Source organism: Sinocyclocheilus grahami, unplaced genomic scaffold (genome assembly GCF_001515645.1).
Source record: "Sinocyclocheilus grahami isolate Dianchi unplaced genomic scaffold, SAMN03320097.WGS_v1.1 scaffold165.1, whole genome shotgun sequence".
Taxonomy (NCBI): domain Eukaryota; kingdom Metazoa; phylum Chordata; class Actinopteri; order Cypriniformes; family Cyprinidae; genus Sinocyclocheilus; species Sinocyclocheilus grahami.
Window position 1 is genome coordinate 1,121,013 of NW_015505344.1, and position 19,453 is coordinate 1,140,465.

The 19,453-nt window shown below is 35.0% G+C and overlaps 1 protein-coding gene across 3 annotated transcripts in view; it reads left to right on the forward strand.

Moving 5' to 3' along the window:
• The window catches only part of nlgn1 (neuroligin 1), a 309,949-nt gene that overhangs the window by 83,835 nt on the left and 206,661 nt on the right, over positions 1-19,453 (forward strand). Inside the window, exon 1 of one of the 3 annotated variants that reach the window (XM_016282749.1) lies at positions 4,392-4,446. The exons of 1 other annotated variant lie outside the window; for it this stretch is intronic. The gene's annotated coding sequence lies outside the window, so the exon portion shown is untranslated. One more of the 3 variants, XM_016282750.1, reaches the window with a different exon arrangement.

Here is a 19,453-nt window from a genome sequence, read left to right on the forward strand (position 1 = left end):
TGACATTGTTTGGAGCTCTTAGCAGATATTAGAAGCTAAGGTGGTTTGCTGAATGCTAAGCTTTCATCATGCTTCTGTTGAAATGTAGCTTTTAGTTGCAGTGGGTGGAATGAATCACTGCAGAGGTCAAGCCAGTGATCCACTTTTAATGACTGCAGTGTATTAATGTGAAAAGTGCATTAAAAACATTGAAAGGCTCATCCAGTGCAAAATTTAGCATGTCAATTAACACATATTTATGAAAGGATATGAGCCGGAATGACACGGAGCAAGATTAGCAAGGACAATTCTCGCCTTTGTGAATTTAAAAGAAGGAAATGTCGAGAGGGAATTTCAATCTTGTTATGTGATAAGATGTGACAGATTATACTTTTTACGGTGATATTGCAAGTTATTTTTCGAAGAATACATTTCTTTCAGAAGGTGGCGGATCCCCTAAAGTAGGTGCTGGAACCAATTCCTGATGTGCTGGATATGGTGTGTCTTGGTAAATTGAATGATTTGCCATGCCTGTTCAGTTTCCCTAGGACCCCAGGGAGTAGTTGTTTGTAATGCCTAATCAAAAACGTATCGACATTTGCATATAGTATGGGTTAGTGGTATGCTAAGCTTATACACTGAGCCATTAGCTAGCAAAACCCTAAAAAAATTGAAAAATTTTCTCAGTCATGCATTTGGTTATATACTTTTGTATGTAACAATTTAAACTAGTGCTGTCAAATGATTAATCGTGATTAATCGCATCCAAAATAAAAGTTTTTGTTTACCTAACATATATGAGTGTATGGTTTATAGTTATTATATATATATATATAATTACACACACATGCATGTATATATTTAAGAAAAGTGTTATGTTTATATAATAAAAATATGTATATTTATATCAATGTAAATACTTGTACATTTTTTCAAAATATATACTGTATGTGTGTATTTATATATACATAATAAATATACACAGTACACACACATATATTATGTGAACAAAAAACTTTTATTTTGGATGCGATTAATCGCGATTAATCGTTTGAGAGCACTAATTTAAACTATATTAATGGTCATAATAGCCATATAAAAATAGTTTAGAGCATAAGAAGTCTCTTATGCTCTAAGGCTGCATTTATTCAATAAAAAAATTAAGTAATATTGTATATATAGTATAAATAAAATATGTATTCAATCATTCATCCATGTTTTCGGCAGCCAGTGCTGAAAACAAAATATTTTTGTTTGAAAATGTGATAGTTTTTTTTCAGGATTCTTTAATGAATAGAAAGTTCCGTATTTATTAGAATAGAATGTACCACTTTATTTAAAATATATATATATATATTTTGTAGCAATGTAAAAACAAATCTGCCACTTCTGATCAATTTAATGTCTCTTTGCTGAATAAAGGAATTAGTTTCTGTCAAAATAACAAAATTTTTTTTAATGATTTTGTAGGATTTCTAATCAGGCACTAAATAAAAGATTGGCCATTAAAAATGCTTACAGCCACTGGAATGCTTTGGGGTCCTAGGGAGTCTCTTTTCAACTGGTGGACTGAATTGTTCATGACGGCGGCATCAATTTTATGTTTAACTCCCTCAAAGGGATATTGAGGACATTAGTGCAGTACATTGCCTCTCATCAAGTGATTCAGAGCATGCTGTGGCATGTGTGGAACCTGCCCAGCTGTGACGCTGCAATCGCACGATTTGGATGACAGTTGGGGTCTTCCCACTGGAGACACATCCCACAGCACGAGCGCACAGACACTAATATTTCTTAATACAGCAGCTGCACTGTAGTCAGATTGCATCACAAATGTGTTTTCGACGAGGTCTAGAGTGATTAAATGTAAAGTTTTGCTGCACAAACTATGAAAGAGAATATTAAATGTGGAACTCTAAACATTTTTCATTGGATATGAGTGTGAACTTCAGGTTTTCATGGGTTTAGAAAAGTATTTGTTTGGTTTCCCACCGTAAGACAGAACTAAAGTTGAAAGTTATGTCAAGCAAAGCTGATAAATAGAGGAAATCTGAAAATGTAATTATGATATGGTGAAGCATTTTTTTATTGTAAAATTATTCAAATGGTTATATTTTATTTATTTTTCCAGATTTGCCTTATGAGAGATGGGCATAGATGAAATGGAGACGTTTAGAGTAGGCTCTCAAGGGGATTTTAAAGTAAGTGCTTGCTTATGGGGGTTCATTACACGGCAAGGGAGGGTCAGTTGTCTATTACGATATAGACATAGACCTGTCTGCTGAAACACTGACACATTCCCAAGAGACCCATTAGTAAAATCCCATTTCTGTGAGTAGGAGAGACCGTGGAGTGTTGTAACGGTAAGTTGTAAAACTATCAGTTAAAGCAATTAGAAATGAGCTACAGGAGTGAAATCCGAGTCTTGTGGCCATTGTGTAAAATGCAAAATAAATGTCAAAGGGAAGTATAATTGGGTGCCTGTCTAAATAATTAGATCTTTGATCATGCAAAAGGATGCTAAATGACAGAACGGTGTCATCTGAATTAGCAGATTCTTAAGTTTCTGTACCATCTGAACATTTTTTTTATTATTTCAATGTTAAAAAAAATAAGTCAATATTCATGATTGACTAATGTACATGACACTAATTTAAACAGTTTACGTAGAGGTATTACATTTCTAATTCATTTTAAATTGAAGCAGATTATTATGGGATTGTTACATTTAAGTTTGAGATTGGTAGTGAAAAAAAATGTTACAAGACTCTTTTCCTGTTATCTGACCGCGTCATCTCTTGATAGATATTTCACCTGAACATCTCATGGACAGCATTCTTCACAGTAATATTAGATTAGATAAAAATCACAAGTTACTTATGAGCAGTGTTGGGGGTAACTCATTACAAGTAATGCGAGTTACGTAATCAGATTGCTTTTTTCAAGTAACTAGTAAAGTAACGCATTACTTTTTTAATTTACAAGAAAATATCTGAGTTACTTTTTCAAAAAAGTAATGCCAGTTACTTTGTTTTCCCATTTATTGACTGACAGCTCTCCTGTCCCCATATTGGGAGAAATCGGGAGTACAGAGGCGTTGTGTGCGCTGTGTGAACATGATGTAGTTCTAGACTAAATGTGAATGTGCATGAATTCATCCCACTCACAAAAAACAGATTTAGTATTCATCAAAATGAATTAAAACAGTGAAATGCAAACTCAGAATATGATGCAAACCTGCAATAATTAAATATGTTAAATAACACAAATGTATCTAATCCCATTTTATTAACCGATATCTTTGCTGCTGACCTTTGATGATCCAGTTCAACCATACTAATAAGCAATGACTTTAGAGAAACTAACAATTGTGCTTTGTTTTTTTATTGCTGAAGAGTGTTTCTTCTCCTGCGTTCTACTGTACAGACGTGAATTTACTTTTGCTTCAGCCTGAGGTTTATTCATTACACTTTTTGGTGTGAAAGGGCTTTTATATTTGCTATAAATAGAACTTCTTATATTAAAAACAATCAAGCCCTGCTTATATTTAAAAAGTAACGGGAAAGTAGCGCAAAAGTAATATAACGCATTCATTTCCATAAAAAGTAACCAAGTAACGTAATTAGTTACTTTTTTAGGGAGTAACACAATATTGTAATGCATTACTTTTAAAAGTAACTTTCCCCAACACTGGTTATGAGACCAAACTGCCATCATGGTTTTTCAACAGATGCACTTAGGAAAGATTTTCTCTCCCCTTGTCCAAATACCCACACTTGCGGTCTTGGCCACTTGAGAGCGCGTGCGCGCGACAGGAAGTAAGTGTGCAAGTCTGCCCCATGTTTTCAAAATGCCAAAGTGCAGTGCCCCTAATGGATACTAAATCCACACTATCTCGAATACCGCTCCAGAGCGCTATTCAAGGCTAGGGGTATCCCATCATGCATCATGTTCTGGAAATAAATTGGCAGAGTCTTAACTTTGATAAAGAATATCTCTTTGGTTTTGAGACTTCAGTCTTTGCAACTTCAGGGATCTTATCTATGCACATGCAGCTTGTAACACTCCAAAGAGAAAGGAAAACTTGAAATCGCATCATATGACCCCTTTAAAATAAAGCTGTGTAAACACTTGCATTTTTACAACACTATAAGTGTGTCCCATCAGGTAATGAAAAGTTGGACACACACTTCACACACCCTCTTGAAGACTTCGGCCAAATACAGGAAATACGTCATTTAAGTAATCAAGTGGTCAAGTGCAAAGACTGCAAGTGTGGGTATTTGGACAAAGCCAATGTCCCTTTAAAAATATCCCTAGCAAGAGCGTTGCAGTTCCTTTACCAGCCGCAGGGGGCGTCTTTGCGCCACTTTTGAGGCGCTCACATTCAGTTCTTCTCCGTACTGACGGCAAGTGGAGATATCGGCATTTTATCAACCGGCGAGCCCACATTCGTGAGGAACGAGGGTAAAAAAAACCCTCTCTAGTCTTTTACCTTCATTGCGACACCTAAACTGAGCTGCACCGGGATGTGTTTTTTTTCTGATGAGACGACGGATTGTGGATTAACATCAGTCTTAAAACTGCATTAGGGAAATCATATGCTGTTTTACTCTGCGAAATAGTTGGACCGAATCATGTCGCTGTCACAAATGTTTCTTGCTTGAGCTTTTCCTTCGTTTGGATTGTATTTTTCCCCCCTCCTGCCGTCATTAGTGGGAGACATACTCTGGAAATGTAGGAAATGGTATTGGAAACAGAGATTCATGGTAATTATGTGGATCATTTGATCTATCTCGCGAGCTGCTTGCGTTGTTTGTTTGTAAACGAGGCTGTCGTGTTCTGTTCATTATGTAATTGAAAATATAAATATTCTAACACGAAAGAAGAGCGGAAATACGACATTAGCACAGTAAACTTGTGCATCTGACTGGACTCCGTGACTTAAATGAAATTACTCTAAATGTGAAAGTGTCCAGAAAACGAGCTTTCAGCGTCTAGTTGCCTTAATAGAGTCGATAAGCCGAGAACATACACTGGGATGTGACGTGCTGTAACTTAAATAAGCCTACAATCTGCAGCCTTTAGAGATCCATCATCAAGAGTCAGATGTATTTAAAGTGTAGCCTACACTAATGTGCTCACCCCTTGAATGAGAATGATTCTGTTTTGATTGAGGTGGTTCTCATTTTACCCCGCTTAATTATAATTAATCCGACAAATTAGTCCGAGATCATATTAATCGACTGATAATGAGGTCTTGAAGGAACCTCTGACTCGAGACAGCTTTGACGTCGCGGTTTTGTATGGAAACGCATGTGTGTGTGCGTGCATCGCTTAACGTTATATTGGGATTGCTTTTTTTCGTTTCGATGCATGTCATACAGAGTGACGGAATGGCATTTTTGAGTATCATTTTGCATTAATACTAGAGTGGATGGTGCTTTCGGTGGGCAACTTGTGCAGATCTCGTGGCGTAGTGATAAGTGTGATGATCAAGCAAACTTGCCATTCATTCGTATTTAAACGACAGAATAATCTCCTCTTTCGACGCCTAGATGTTTGCTGCTGTTGTTTTTTTTTTGGCTTGAGTTTGACAGTAGCGCTTTTTGAAACATTTATGCATTTTAAAAGATTAATAATTCAGCTAAAAAGGAAAATATATAATCATGTACTCTCCCTCATGATGTACCAAATACGTATTACTTTTTTTTTCTTGTTTTTTTCTGTGAAACGCGAAATAAAATGTATAAGTCGCCATTCACTTTCATTGCGTCTTTTCTGCATGCAATGGAAGTGAATGGCGACTGAGGGCTTGCCATTCAGATAATCGTCTTTTCTGTACTAAAGAAGAAAGTCATACGAGTTTGGAACAACGTGAGGTTGAGTATATGCTTAAAATTATATGATATTTGTTAAAGAAACTAACTGTGTTGTGGAGGCTAGTTTCTCCTGTCTGCCTGAAGACCAGGTACCAAATGTGTACAGGGGAGGGAGCCAGTCCATAAATAATGGAGGCTTTGACTCTTCCTGCTAATGTTGCTTCATGGCTTCTTATAAATGAAGACAGCCGCCACCAAGGCCCATTTGTGTCTTCACGGTTCGTATGTACTCCGCCATCCTCAAATATTTTTTCTTATCCTTTTGCTCCAAATTCCATATAAAGACGCAGTAAACCAGTGCAGCCTTAAACTTTGTTGATATCATAAAGCTTATATATTATAGGCACGTTTAACACTTGTACATATTTTTTATTAATGTCACGTTTCTATATGCGTATTTTATATTTATTAAAATAATTTTCACATTTTATTTTTCTGTGTAAATCCAGTTATGGTTTGGGCATAATCCCCCACCCCCCTCTAAATGGTAGCCTATATATATGCAGATTTGCCACTATTGCAGGGTAAAGATGGCAAATGTTTTTTAAGTTGTTTGAAGCTTAGTTGCTGTCAAGATGCTTAATGGTGTCACACTAAAGTTTACTCTGTGATTGGTTGGAAAGTCTTTCCATTTACTGAGTTGACATTAAACCTTTGTCGGATACATGGTGATGAATTACCAGGGCTTTGTTCTGCCTTCATTGATGCTCTTCATTATGTGATTTGAGGATCGCTTCATAATCGTCAGGCAGAGCGTACATCACTGTTTGAAAGTGTGAAGGGGAAAATGATAAGTGTGTGTGGATTCTGAGTGGTTGTCTTCATAATATTTCACCACTGCCAACTTGGAGGCGTGTTGGTTTACTGTCTGTTGAGTCGTGATCTACGTGTGAATTACCTGTTAGATTTGTTCTTAAGGTATATGTATCTACAGATGCATATTGAAGGTCTGCTATTATAACGCTGTGATTTCCCACTGAGGTTTATAATCATCCAAGACTGAATAGCTTCTTTTTAGAGAATATCATAATTACTATTGTATGCCTAGTTGATTGGACAGAAGCCACAACCATAGTGAGAACTCTCTCTCTCTTTAAAAAGAGATGAGGCAAGATTGTATATGGCAGATAAAGTGACGACATTATCTGGTCACACTGTTGTGTTTTTGGTCAGTTTTTCTTCTTTACTTTTAAAGGTGCACTGAAAAAAGTACACCTAAAGAAATTAATTAGAAAAGTTTGTTTAAAGAATGTACAGTTTACTCGCATGAGATGAAGACTCATGATGATTACTGATGTTTATAAATATTTATTCTAAATAAAAAATATTATTATTTTTTAATAATAATAATCGCCAAATGGTTACAAATGTTACAATAAATGTTAAGCAATGATGTAACATCTCGTAGTCATAAATGGCATAATGCAATGTATAATTATATAATGTATAATTTATAAACAACTGTCTTATAAAATTCAACAGGTATTTTGATCACATAATTTATTTGTCTAAATATTGATAAATATATGTTTAAAAATGATTTTCAGTCTATTTCTTATTTTAAGATCACATGACCAGCTTAATATTGCTCACTTTGTTTGTCTCAGTAACTCTCATGTTATTGGACACATGTAGCATAAAAAGGAGAAGAATATGCATGTACAATAGTTTTTCTAGTACTATGTCAAAAACTTAAGTATGAATACTATTCAGCTTTTCACCCCAAAAATTCACCTTTTAATTAGGTAGGGTACAGTAGTTAAAGAGTTTGGAGTGCACATTCCAGCAGGCCATCTTATTTAGGGGTCGACCGATTATCGGCCTTGCCAATTATCGGCTCCGATATTAAGCATTTTTATAATTATCGTATCGATCATTTTCAAAACCGATCCGCTGATAAAATAACTTAATTTTGAAACTCGCTATTTGACTCTGATGCAGCCTGTCAGAACTCACCACTCTGTGGCCTAAAGCAATCTCCGCCCACCGCTCATCTGATTTGTTGGAATCACGAGTCCAACCAATCAATGCGGAATTCACTCTCACTCCGAAAGCACTTGCTAACTGCAGCTGCTTCAGTGATCACGCATCAGTTATCTCTCAAAGGTAAGGCAGCAGCAGACGTTGCTTAAGTTGCAATAAATCACAATCCACTAACGTTACACTGAAGTTGCAAAATACCTCAATATTATCTATGATTTCCGCGATGTGGAAAATGTGGATGGAATCGCAGAATCCAGTCATGTAAATGGAATTTACTGTATGACACGGAATGGCACGGAATTTGTCAAAGTTTGGATGAATTAATCAAAAGTAGGTCAGTATACTTAAATAGAGTCGCGATATGGACTAGTATCTGTAAATATTAAATATACTATTTAAATATGAATCCTGCAAGTTCTGCGTGTCTCTGTGTATGTAAATGGCACAGACGCACGGTTTTGTTTTTTACACATACAAAGTGTGCGATGCTCGCGGTGATTTCAGCTTCCGTCGTCTCACTACATGAGGACATAAATACATGAACAACATCTCCAGAACTGCTCTGACTCCCTCTGAGAGTCACTTCATGAGCATTTGACAGTTTCATTTGAGTAAAACTATCGTCATATAATTTACATATGAGTTTTTACAAACTTAAAAGTTCTTCATGGCAACCCGTCAAAATATAAGTTTGGGTTAGCTTAAAGAAATGATCAGAAATATATTACTGTGGTGCAGTATTACATACATAATACTACTACAACAATTATTACAACTTTTGTTTAAAAGAATAATCACACAATACGCTATTTCTTCCATGTTTTAATTTGAATAATAAACCCTTTGTTTGCCAAAAAATAAAGAGTATAACTCTCATTTGAATAAAATATAAATTAAATTGACTTATGCTTTAATTTGCACTGTACTGTAAATTAAAACCAACTGACATTTCTAGTGTCACATAGGCCAAGATTAGGATGATACAAATTGAGACATTTCAATAGGCTACTGAACTAAGTGTGCATGTAAAAGGCTATTAGTGTTATAGTTTCATAAAAATAGTTGCAGTCTTCTTAACTTCTACAATATAGCTATGAAGACAATTGTCAGGTTCGGGATTTGCCGTGCATTTGATGAAGAAGGCATTAGGCCCACTACAGCCTGTTCACCTTTCATTATGTCTTGATGCATCGCCACAATTCAGTGAACGTACAGTTCATCTTTCCAGCGTTGTATACAGTAGATGTAAACTTGAGATCATGCTTACACCTTAACCCACCCTTAAACCTACCCATACCACCAAACCTGCTCTTTACCTTACCCGTATCCCACCTCTGTAGCAGCAAAAGTGTTTTGCAATACAATATGAACACAATAAATATTGTACTAATTTTTAATGCAAGTACATAGTACTTAAGGCCACCTAATATAAAGTGGGACTTTTTTTCTTCATGTGAAAAACATCTAAAGAAGCTTTATCCACAATAAAAAACCTTTTGTCCTGAGGAAAGTTTCCATTGATGTTTAAGGTTCTTCATGGAACCAAAGGTGCCAGTGAAAAACTGTATAGTATATAAGGAAAAAGGTTCTTTAGATTATTCAAATATTCTTCATACTAAGAATAAAAGGGGATCTTTTAAGAACTGTTCTCTTAAAGGGATAGTTCACCCAAAAATGAAAATTTGATGTTTATCTGCTTACCCCCAAGGCATCCAAGATGTAGGTGACTTTGTTTCTTCAGTAGAACACAAATGATGATTTTTAACTCCAGCCGTTGCAGTCTATCAGTCGTATAATGCATGGCAATGGTAACAAAATCAATGAGAGTAAAAAAAAAACATGCACAGACAAATCCAAATTAAACCCTGCGGCTCGTGACAACACATTGATGACCTAAGACACGAAACGATCGGTTTGTGCGAGAAACCGAACAGTATTTATATCATATTTTACCTCTAATACACCACTATGTCCAACTGCTTTGAGTGCGCGCACGGCATCCAGTGCATGAGGTGTGTATGCGCTCTTTTTACTCTCATAGATTTTGTTACCATTGCCATGCATTATACGACTGATAGACTGCAACGGCAGGAGTTAAAAATCTTCGTTTGTGTTCTACTGAAGTCACCTTCATCTTGGATGCCCTGGGGGTAAGCAGATAAACATCAAATTTTCATTTTTGGGTGAACTATCCAACTATCCCCATTCATTCATACATTCTTTCATATAATTTCTCTCAGTAGTCACGTTTTCACACAAAACTAAACCTACTCTGGGTGAGACTCTTACTAACTTTGCTTAACGCTGAGTAGTATTTATCATGTTTTTCAAATCACGATTATCAAATTCGGGTTTAGTGATGATTAAAATATGAAAGGAGATAATTAAAATAACCTAAAATTATATTTATTTTATTTATAAAATAAAAATAATAATAATAAATTTTTATTAATACCTAGAGATGTGTCAAAATAAATAATTAATTTGCATTGGAAGGGGTGGTACACGTGTCTATTTTAGCTCTGTCTATTTTGTGTGCGTGAAAATTTTCATAACCCAAAGAACCTTTGTCAACTATAAAGAACCTTTTGTGTAATGGAACAGTTCCATGGATGTTAAAGGTTCTTCATGGAACCATTGATTAAGATCGTCATTCTTTTCTTTCTTTAAATCCCGGATTGGGTTCAAGTCAAAATTGGATCAGTTCCCCCCCCCCCCCCTGCCTTGAATGTGGAAAGCTTCTTGATGTCTGTCTTTGCCACATGCTCTGCACGCTTATTGACCAGAGGCTAATGTGACATTTCTGTGGGATGAAGATCTAAATGTCCCACACGCAATGATCAGGCTAAATCTGTCAAGCTGTCAAGATTCCTCTTCAAAAGCCTGCATTCGACACTCCTCATATTAAGAACATCCATGTTTCTTCCATGTTTACAGGCTTTGTAATTTCAATGCCTTTCTAATAAATCTCCAATTATGATGCTGATAACAACAAAGTGTAATTTAATTTTCTACACACACCTACTTGACTAGGTTGTGTACTGTATGGGGGGAGGGTTTTCCAGGACTTGTTACTGTAGCTTGGAAAGCAGGTCATCTACTTGTATTATAGGAAATGTAATGCAATCTGCATATTTCATATGTTAATCCCACACATGCAGCATTCAAATTCGTGATCCTGATGCCCTTGCAAATGTGCATGTGGGAGGAGCCGCTTGCTCAGAGACACCAAGAGCAGAGAGCTCTTGCTGTTGACAAAGCTTTTTTGGTTTTCACACATTACAGTTGTAAACTGGAGAACTTGCACCACAGATACCACAAAATGGCAGTCTGGTGAATGTTATTAATATCTGCAAGCTTGACTTTTTTTAAAGTGTGGAACTTGCGGTAGCGTTATAAGCAAAAATGTGTGTAATAGGCCTTTCTGTTGTTTCAAAAGGATGTTTTATTCTTTTTTTTTTTCTCTGTAGATTTTTTTAATCACTTTAAAATAAATCTATATGTTGTGAAATTATTGACCAAAATGTTAACAAATATTGTTATATAAATTATATGAAATGATAGTAAAGAAGTGATAAAGACATTTATAATGTTACAAAAAATCCGTTTCAAATAAATGCTGTTCTTTTGAACTTTCTATTCACCAAAGAATCCTGAAAATCAATGTTTCGATGTTTCCACAAAAATATGAATCAACAGAACTGTTTTCAACATTTAATAAGAATGTGTCTTTGAGCAGCAAATCAGCATATTGGAATGACTTCTGAAGGATCATGTCCCACATTGGAGTAACGGGTGCTGAAAATTCAGCTTTGCCATTACAGGAATAAGTTGCATTTTGAAGTATTTTAAAATAGAAAAGTTTGTAAATTGTACATTTTTTTCACAATATTACTGTATTTTTGATTAAATAAATGCAGCCTTGGTGATCATAAGATGTTCCTCGAATAAACATTAAAACCCTAAACATTTGAACGGCTGTGAAAATTTTATCCGAGCAAGAAATATGGCCCATTCTTGTAGTTTAATAGAAATCTATGCAAGCAATGCATATTTTTGCGCTCATTGTTGCAGATGAAGCGGGTGCTGTTGAACAGATTACATTTGTTCTAAGCTCATGAGATCAAGCTGTGCTGTCAACCAAGCCATTTCCTACTATTTTTCTAGTTTGCGCAGTTTTTGGAACGCAACTACAGCCTTCACTGTCACAACAGTATTTTGCCACAAAGCAGCATGGTATCACAGCAAGTTGAATCAGTATTAATACCTAGAATGCACCTGGCGGTGATCACCATTACCAGATATGCCCATACCCTCAAACAAACCTCTTGTTCAGAGCTGCCTGAACGACATCAAAGCCTACTTCCTGTCTATATACAGTATATGACCGTTAGAGGGGATGCGTATGCATGTTTGTATATGTGAAGAAGTGAGTGGGTATATTTGTGTTGGCTGTGCAGATATTCCTCTAGCTGTACCTTTGTAATGAATAATGCAAAGGCCCAGTGGTGGTCATACACCTCAGCATTTCTGCAAGCATTCGCTCTCGCAGGTGCTAGGAATGAGTTATGCATAATTGTGTATGTTTTTTGAGAGCTTTGGCATTTGGCTTTTTTTCTGTCCATAAAATGGAAGTTAGTAGTAACCAAAACTGTTTGGTTGACAACATTCTTCAAAATGTTGCATTTTGGGTGAGCTATTTCTAGACAGCCATAAGATTGTGTGAATATCTAAAAGTAGTTCACCAAGAAATGAAAATTCTGTCATATCGTCACGTAATATCAAACCTCTATGACTTACTTTCTTGGGTGAGGCATAAGAGAAGATATGTTGAGAAATAATTTCTGTTTTTTTTTTGTCAGTTTAATGAAAGTTAGTAATACCAAAACTGATTGTTAAAAATATCTTCTTTTTTGTTTTGCAGAAGGAAGTTAAATTTGGAATGACATGAGAGGGAGTAAATGACGACAGCAGTTTTTGAAAGAATTATCCCTTTAGTTTTAGACAGTCATAAAATTGTGTGAATATCTGAATGTAGAGTTTGAAGTGCAGGTATTTCACTTCAGATAAGACGCTTTAACAAGTGAAGTGAAGAAAAAAGGTCATTGCAAAGACAGTTTAGAAATTAGTCTTTGTGTTTTGCAGAAAAAAATAACAGCATATGGTTTTGGAGTTGACATGTGGTTGAGCAAATAATCATTTTTGGATGAATTACTCCTTTAAGCTTTGCAAATTTTTAATTACCTATTTAAGATGCCATTTTTCTAGCATGCAAGTGTTGAAAAAATAATTGATGTCAACTGTCACTTTGTTGTACCACTTTCCAATGATGTGTGAGTGGCGTTACTGACTGGACTGATGATATGATGGATTACTCCGTCATGCAAATGTCTTTGAGTCTTTGATAGCAGATCTAATAAACTCAGGGTCTTCTTAATCAGACCTTAGATTCCCCAAACTCGCCTCTACCACCATCCTGACCTGCAAGCTAAGCACATTCACACATAATCATATAAACTTTGGCCTATAAATTTCTCCCAAAGTCTTATTGCGGTTGAGATGAGATCATTAAGGTGAGTGTGAGCTTGTGCGGGCCTTAAGCAAACGCTGATGAGATTTGACCGACTGCTGCAGTAACTCACTGTTCTGGCCTGTGTTCACAACGTCTGACGGCATTCGCTAAAATAATCAGCCATTTGTTTTCCGCTTTGAGCTGTACTCCATTATCTTCAGATGCCAGTATGTTGGAAGTTGAGAATAAGAAAGTTGTTGAGAACCTTCGGGGGAAGGTAGATTTGTGCTTTGACTAAAATTGAATATTGTTGCATACTGTGTAAACCAGCAATTATATATTTAAATCACAGGATACATGGTTAAAAAAACTACTTATTTCAAGTTTTGAGGTCAGGTTTGCTTTTGGAAAAAAAGGGGAAAAAATATATTTTTGCTTACCAAGGCTGCTTTTATATTTTAATCCAAAACAGTAATATTGTGAAATAGTATTTCAGTTTAAAATAACAGTTTTACTGACTTGAAAATGTATGTATTCCTGTGATGGCAAAGTAGACTTTTCATTGTCACATGATCCTTCAGGTGTTATTCTTATATGTTGATTTGGTGCTCAAGAAACGTTTCTTGTTATTATCAATGATAAAAACAGCTGCTTAATACGTTTGTGGAAACTGTGATACATTTTTTTCATGATTCTTTGATGAATAGAAAGTTCAAAAGAACAGCATTAATTACAAATAGAAATCTTTTGATACATTATTAAACATTTCTTTTTGTCACTTTTAATCAGTTTGAGAAATTATTAGGGATGCACCGATATGAAAATTTTGGCCGATACCGATAACCGATTATTCTTTATTTTTGAAAGCCGATAACCGATATGTTGGCCGATAAATCTATATCCAAATTGTTATATACTTTTTGAGAGCCTGATTACAAAAAAGGTCTCATCATTAAAAGCCACATCCCAAACACTTCAACATAAGCAGCCTATGTACGTTTTAAAAATATTTTTACTCTCCCATTACCAAATTTAGTCATAAAAAAGTCTTACAAATAAATAAAATAATGCATAAATAATGCAAACAAGTCACTGGACATCATTACACGTGTAAAGAATCAAAATGAATGCGCCACAGATCAATAAAACAGAATAGCCTCTGCACGGACAATAATTAAATGATTTTAATTACTAAACCATATTGTTGATGAAAATAATAAGAGAAAAATACAAGTGGTTGTTGTTATTAATAATATAATCAATGATTTTGAAAAAGTAACAAATGAATACCACTGTTTTAAATAGCAGCCATTGAGCTGAAGCTGAAGAGCTGAATGAACACGGTAAACTGAAGCGTTTTGCTGGCAGCTTATTTAACTCAAGGAAATGCATCCTGAGATTAATATTAATACAACATAAACATAATATTACAACTTATATATGTACAAAATGATGCAGTTATTGCGTGCTATAGTCAGAATGTGTGATCCTGTTGTGGATGCGCTCTTCCCATATCAACGCGCTGAAACACAGCAACTAAACCCAAAGAATGCACAACGTTTTATTATAATAATGTTCTCATTAGAATGTTATATACACAACATTCCCAATCATAGTTATTAATGTTGTGCACTGCTGTTTGAGCTGCGTGCGCTGAGCTAAAGACGATCACCGGTAAACTGAAGCGCTCTTTTAACTTAACCAAACGCATTCTATATGAGATAAATCAGATATACATCAAATAAACACAATATTACAACGTACAATTGCACAAAAGGCTGCAAACGAACAGCGCGCATCTGAAGTGTCTCTGAAGGAAATAATGCATTATTTATCGGCTTTAAGATATCGGCCAAATTTTCTTATCAGGCCGATACCGATAACAGAAAAAATGAGCATTTATCGGCCGATACCGATATGGTGGCCGATATATCGTGCATCCCTAGAAATTATTATTATTTTTTACTTTTTTATTTTGTTTATCTACTGCTGTCGATGATTTGATTGCAATACATGAACATATTTAGGAAGGCTCTATTATTTTAGGTGCGCTTGAGTCTTAGCTGAGACTCAACCACTGTAACTGTAACTGAGATTCACAGTCCCTGGGTTTAAGAGCTCTCGGTCTTTAACAGGACAACTCACAGCAGGAGCTACAAGATAAGCACTTCAAGCAGAAAGAAATGACAAAACACACTCAAAAAAACTTCAAGATAATACACGACCAAAGCATTGAGACAAAGATATCAGACCCACAGGGAAAAAAATTATGAATGCTTTGGCTTTATATAACAGAAAATCAAACTAAGTGGCATTTATTCAAAAGAAAGACAGCAAAATATTTCACAAAAAGATATTTGTGGTAGGTTTTAAATGATGAAAGAAAAAGATATAGATTAATGTATTCCAAAGGGAGAAGTTTTTGCATTTACATTTGACCATGCGGAAAATGTGTCCTCAATTCTTTGGAAGAGGTATTCACTAAAACATATTTGCATATCTTCATGTAGCAGTTCATATCTATCAAAACTGGAGTAAGAGGAGGGAGGATTAGTGTACCAGGCCTTCCGAATGAGTACCTATAAGAGAGCAAGCGAAGGCATAAGCATGGTTGAAAAGGAAATTTAGATTGTGTGTATTCTATGGAGATTTACAGTCTCTGTGCTGTGGATTCTCTGTTTGTCTGCAAGGGAACACTGTGTTAAGATCCCGACAGAGATTGTTACATACTGTCTCAAAGGATTCAGAAGTCTTTATCTCTCAATTCAGTTCCCCATCTTCTGAGCCAAACCTGATCTCATTACGAACAATTGCTAATATGCTTATATATAGACTAAAATATGTGGTATAGAAACACTTTTCATTCAGAAAACGCTAGTAAATTTTACAATTAATGGCAAAAAAGTAATTAATTGTAAACATTTTGAAGAAAGACTGACAGTGTTTTCTTGTAAAATGTACTAAAAAAACATTTTGCAGTGGTGTTGAAGCTGTTTTGTCTCGTCACTCTATTGTAAAAATCTCAATTTTATAGGCTCATTAAGAATATGGTACACAATCAATGCAGTGGATTTCACATCATGCGTCTCTGTTTATCTGTTTGCCTAATTATGCGATGCGACAGACTGTTTTGCATCTTTTTGAAGCTTGTCATTGATAGGCTACTGTCAATAGGAGCAATTTGTTTTGAAATATGAAGTGTGGGGAGTAGAAAGGTCAACTGGGACAAATCGAGATCGACTAATCATGGATAAATAAAACACTTCAGCTAACAAATTCGGTTTTGCAGAATGAGGCTCGTTTTAGGCATGTGCTTCTTTGCAAGACTGAACTTGCATATATATAACCAAATATTCACGATTGTATGGCGGCTTAGAGATTGGTCATTAAAAGTCAAAAAGTATTAAAAGCATGTCCTATGTGTTATCTGTTTTTTTTTGTATTTTTAAATTCATATACAATTTATTAATTATAATATATTTTTATATTATGAATTATATATACTTATATAGAACTTAAATAGTAATGCTTATATTAATTTGCAAATATAATAACTTGCATATTAATGCTTATATTAAATATATTAAGAAATATGTATATATAACATATTTTTGTATAATGCATCCATCCATCCATCCTTTTAAGCAATATTAGCAATTCAGTGTCAAAAGCTATATATAAGGCAAACTCAAAAGTAAATAGGCTAAATGTAAGTCTTAATAATAATAATAATTCAATGAATTGTAAATAATAATTTAACTATGTTTTACAAACAAACAAAATAGACAAATAGAAATAGCACGTATATACATTTTTTCAATTTGATATTTGATCAATTCTAATATTTAAAACTTTAATATTTAATATTATTCTAATAGTCAGACATTACTACTTGACTGTAAGTTGTAAGTTGTCTATTTTTTTGTTTTGTTATATCCCTACCTTTAAAACCATACTGTGGTTTGTTCAAAAACCTATTGAATTTAATAAAATGTTGTAGGGCTCCAGACTCATTCTTCCCACTGGTGGCTCTTTTGCGACTAACTTTCTCAGTTGGTCGCATGAGCACATTTTGGTCGCAATAGTTTTTTAGTTTTTTTTGCTACAACATGAGATCAATCAATGCATGCTGATGAACTTTTATCATAGATTATGGAAACGAAAGAGGTTAACATTCAACCTGTTCTTTTCCATTAGTAGTATTATTTGTAGTGGTCGACCGATATTGGTTTTATGACAGCCGATGCCGATATCTTGGAAAGCAGGGTGGCCGATATAAAGCCGATATAATTGTATTTATTTTAATTACTATTTAAGAAATTTGAAATAATTTGAAAATGGATTAAAAAATAAATTTGTAAAATAATCATGCTTATACTTTAGATGACAGTATTTTTCACAAATAAATAAATAATAAAAATATTATTAAAAATATAGTAAACTGTAACCAACAGAACACTCAGTATTCTGGGAAAATTTTATATTTTTTCAAATAAAGCCAAGGTAACACTAATTTTACATACAGCACACAGTGAAAATGACATGACTATGACTGTGGGCAAATGCATAAAGGAAATCACAAATTTAATGTTTAAAGCATTCAATTTGCTCGGACCAAAAGTCACACAGAGAACACGCGATCATGCAGGTCACATGCACACTTCACAAGATCTCACAACTGGATTCGACTAAGTTTGCAAGGTTTGTGAAATTTTAATTTTCATTAGCCATTCAAAGATTTGTTTAAATTATGTAAATGCGTATTTGCTGAATGCTGACGGCAAACGAGAAAGTATTATAATGTTTGCCTTTCTATTACTAATAATATAAAAGCAATTGTTATTATACTATTATACTTTACACTGTGTGCTCAGGCGCTGCTGCCGTCAAAATAAAAGTCCCACCTCGAACGCATCGGCCAAACAGAGAAACATATCGGCCAATGCCGATATTTGAAAAATGCCAATTATAGGCCGATATATCGGCCTCGGTGATATATCAGTCGACCACTAATTATTTGTGATTTGTCTTTTGCTGTGTTTTAAGCCAGGCTTCAGATGCTTTCGCTTTTGAATTTGCGAACTTGTTGTCACGTTTTACAAGAAAAGATAATTTTCTGTTTTGCTTACCTTTCAGTTTTTAAGTCTTAAACAAAAGATTCATTTTTATTCTTAATTAAAAAGCTCAACAACAATAAAACAGTAAGATACAATGACAAACAAGCTTACAAAACGTTTATTAACAAAAATGAATAAGATGAGGCATGACATACACCACATGCTGTATTATATACAGACTAATAAATTACAGAACATTTAGCAAACACTGAGGAATCAAATAAAAAAATAAAATAAAAGAGAGCCTGTATAGCATAACATGAGGTAAACAGCAAATATAACAAGCTTTTCAAAATGAAAACAAAAAGAAAAGTAAAACTAAACTTGCTGTCGGTGACAGTGCTTGCATGTTTTTTCCCCCCACAAGAATACCAACATGTTCACCTTTGGTTTAAGAAGCGGTCGTTTACTTTTGCTTGAAAACCATCCATCGTTTCCTCAATATTCGTGTAATTTCTGCTGACGCGGCAAGTATAAACCAGGCTCTACTCTCTAAGCGCTGCGCAGTTCAAACGAGTAGCGCGGTTTCGTTATGCTTTGTTTCGTTTGCTGTTTGATGTTTCTCATATGCAACAGAAATGGCAGCGCTTATGAGTTAAACAATGTGGTGGTCGCACCAGTGCGACCGCTCACAAAATTTAGTTGCACAGGCAGAAATAATGGTCACAGTCTGGAGCCCTGTGTTGGCATTAAAAAAAATGCAAAATGGCAATGTTATTGCTGAAATCTATCTTATTTTATTACAGTAGATTAGATCTCAGGGCCATATATTTTGATCAGATGGAACGGAAGCTCTTTAAGCATTGTCTGTGGACGCCATTATATGGGGGTAGAAGAAAGGTCAGCTCATGCACTTCCATTCAGCCTTGTCTGCTCCCTGTCTGGCTGTGTGGCCCTCAGTCCGGATCTGCTGACACTTCCAGGGCTAGTCATCATGAATGATCTGGTTGTTGGAGGGTAGTGGGCAGGGGAGGCTGTGT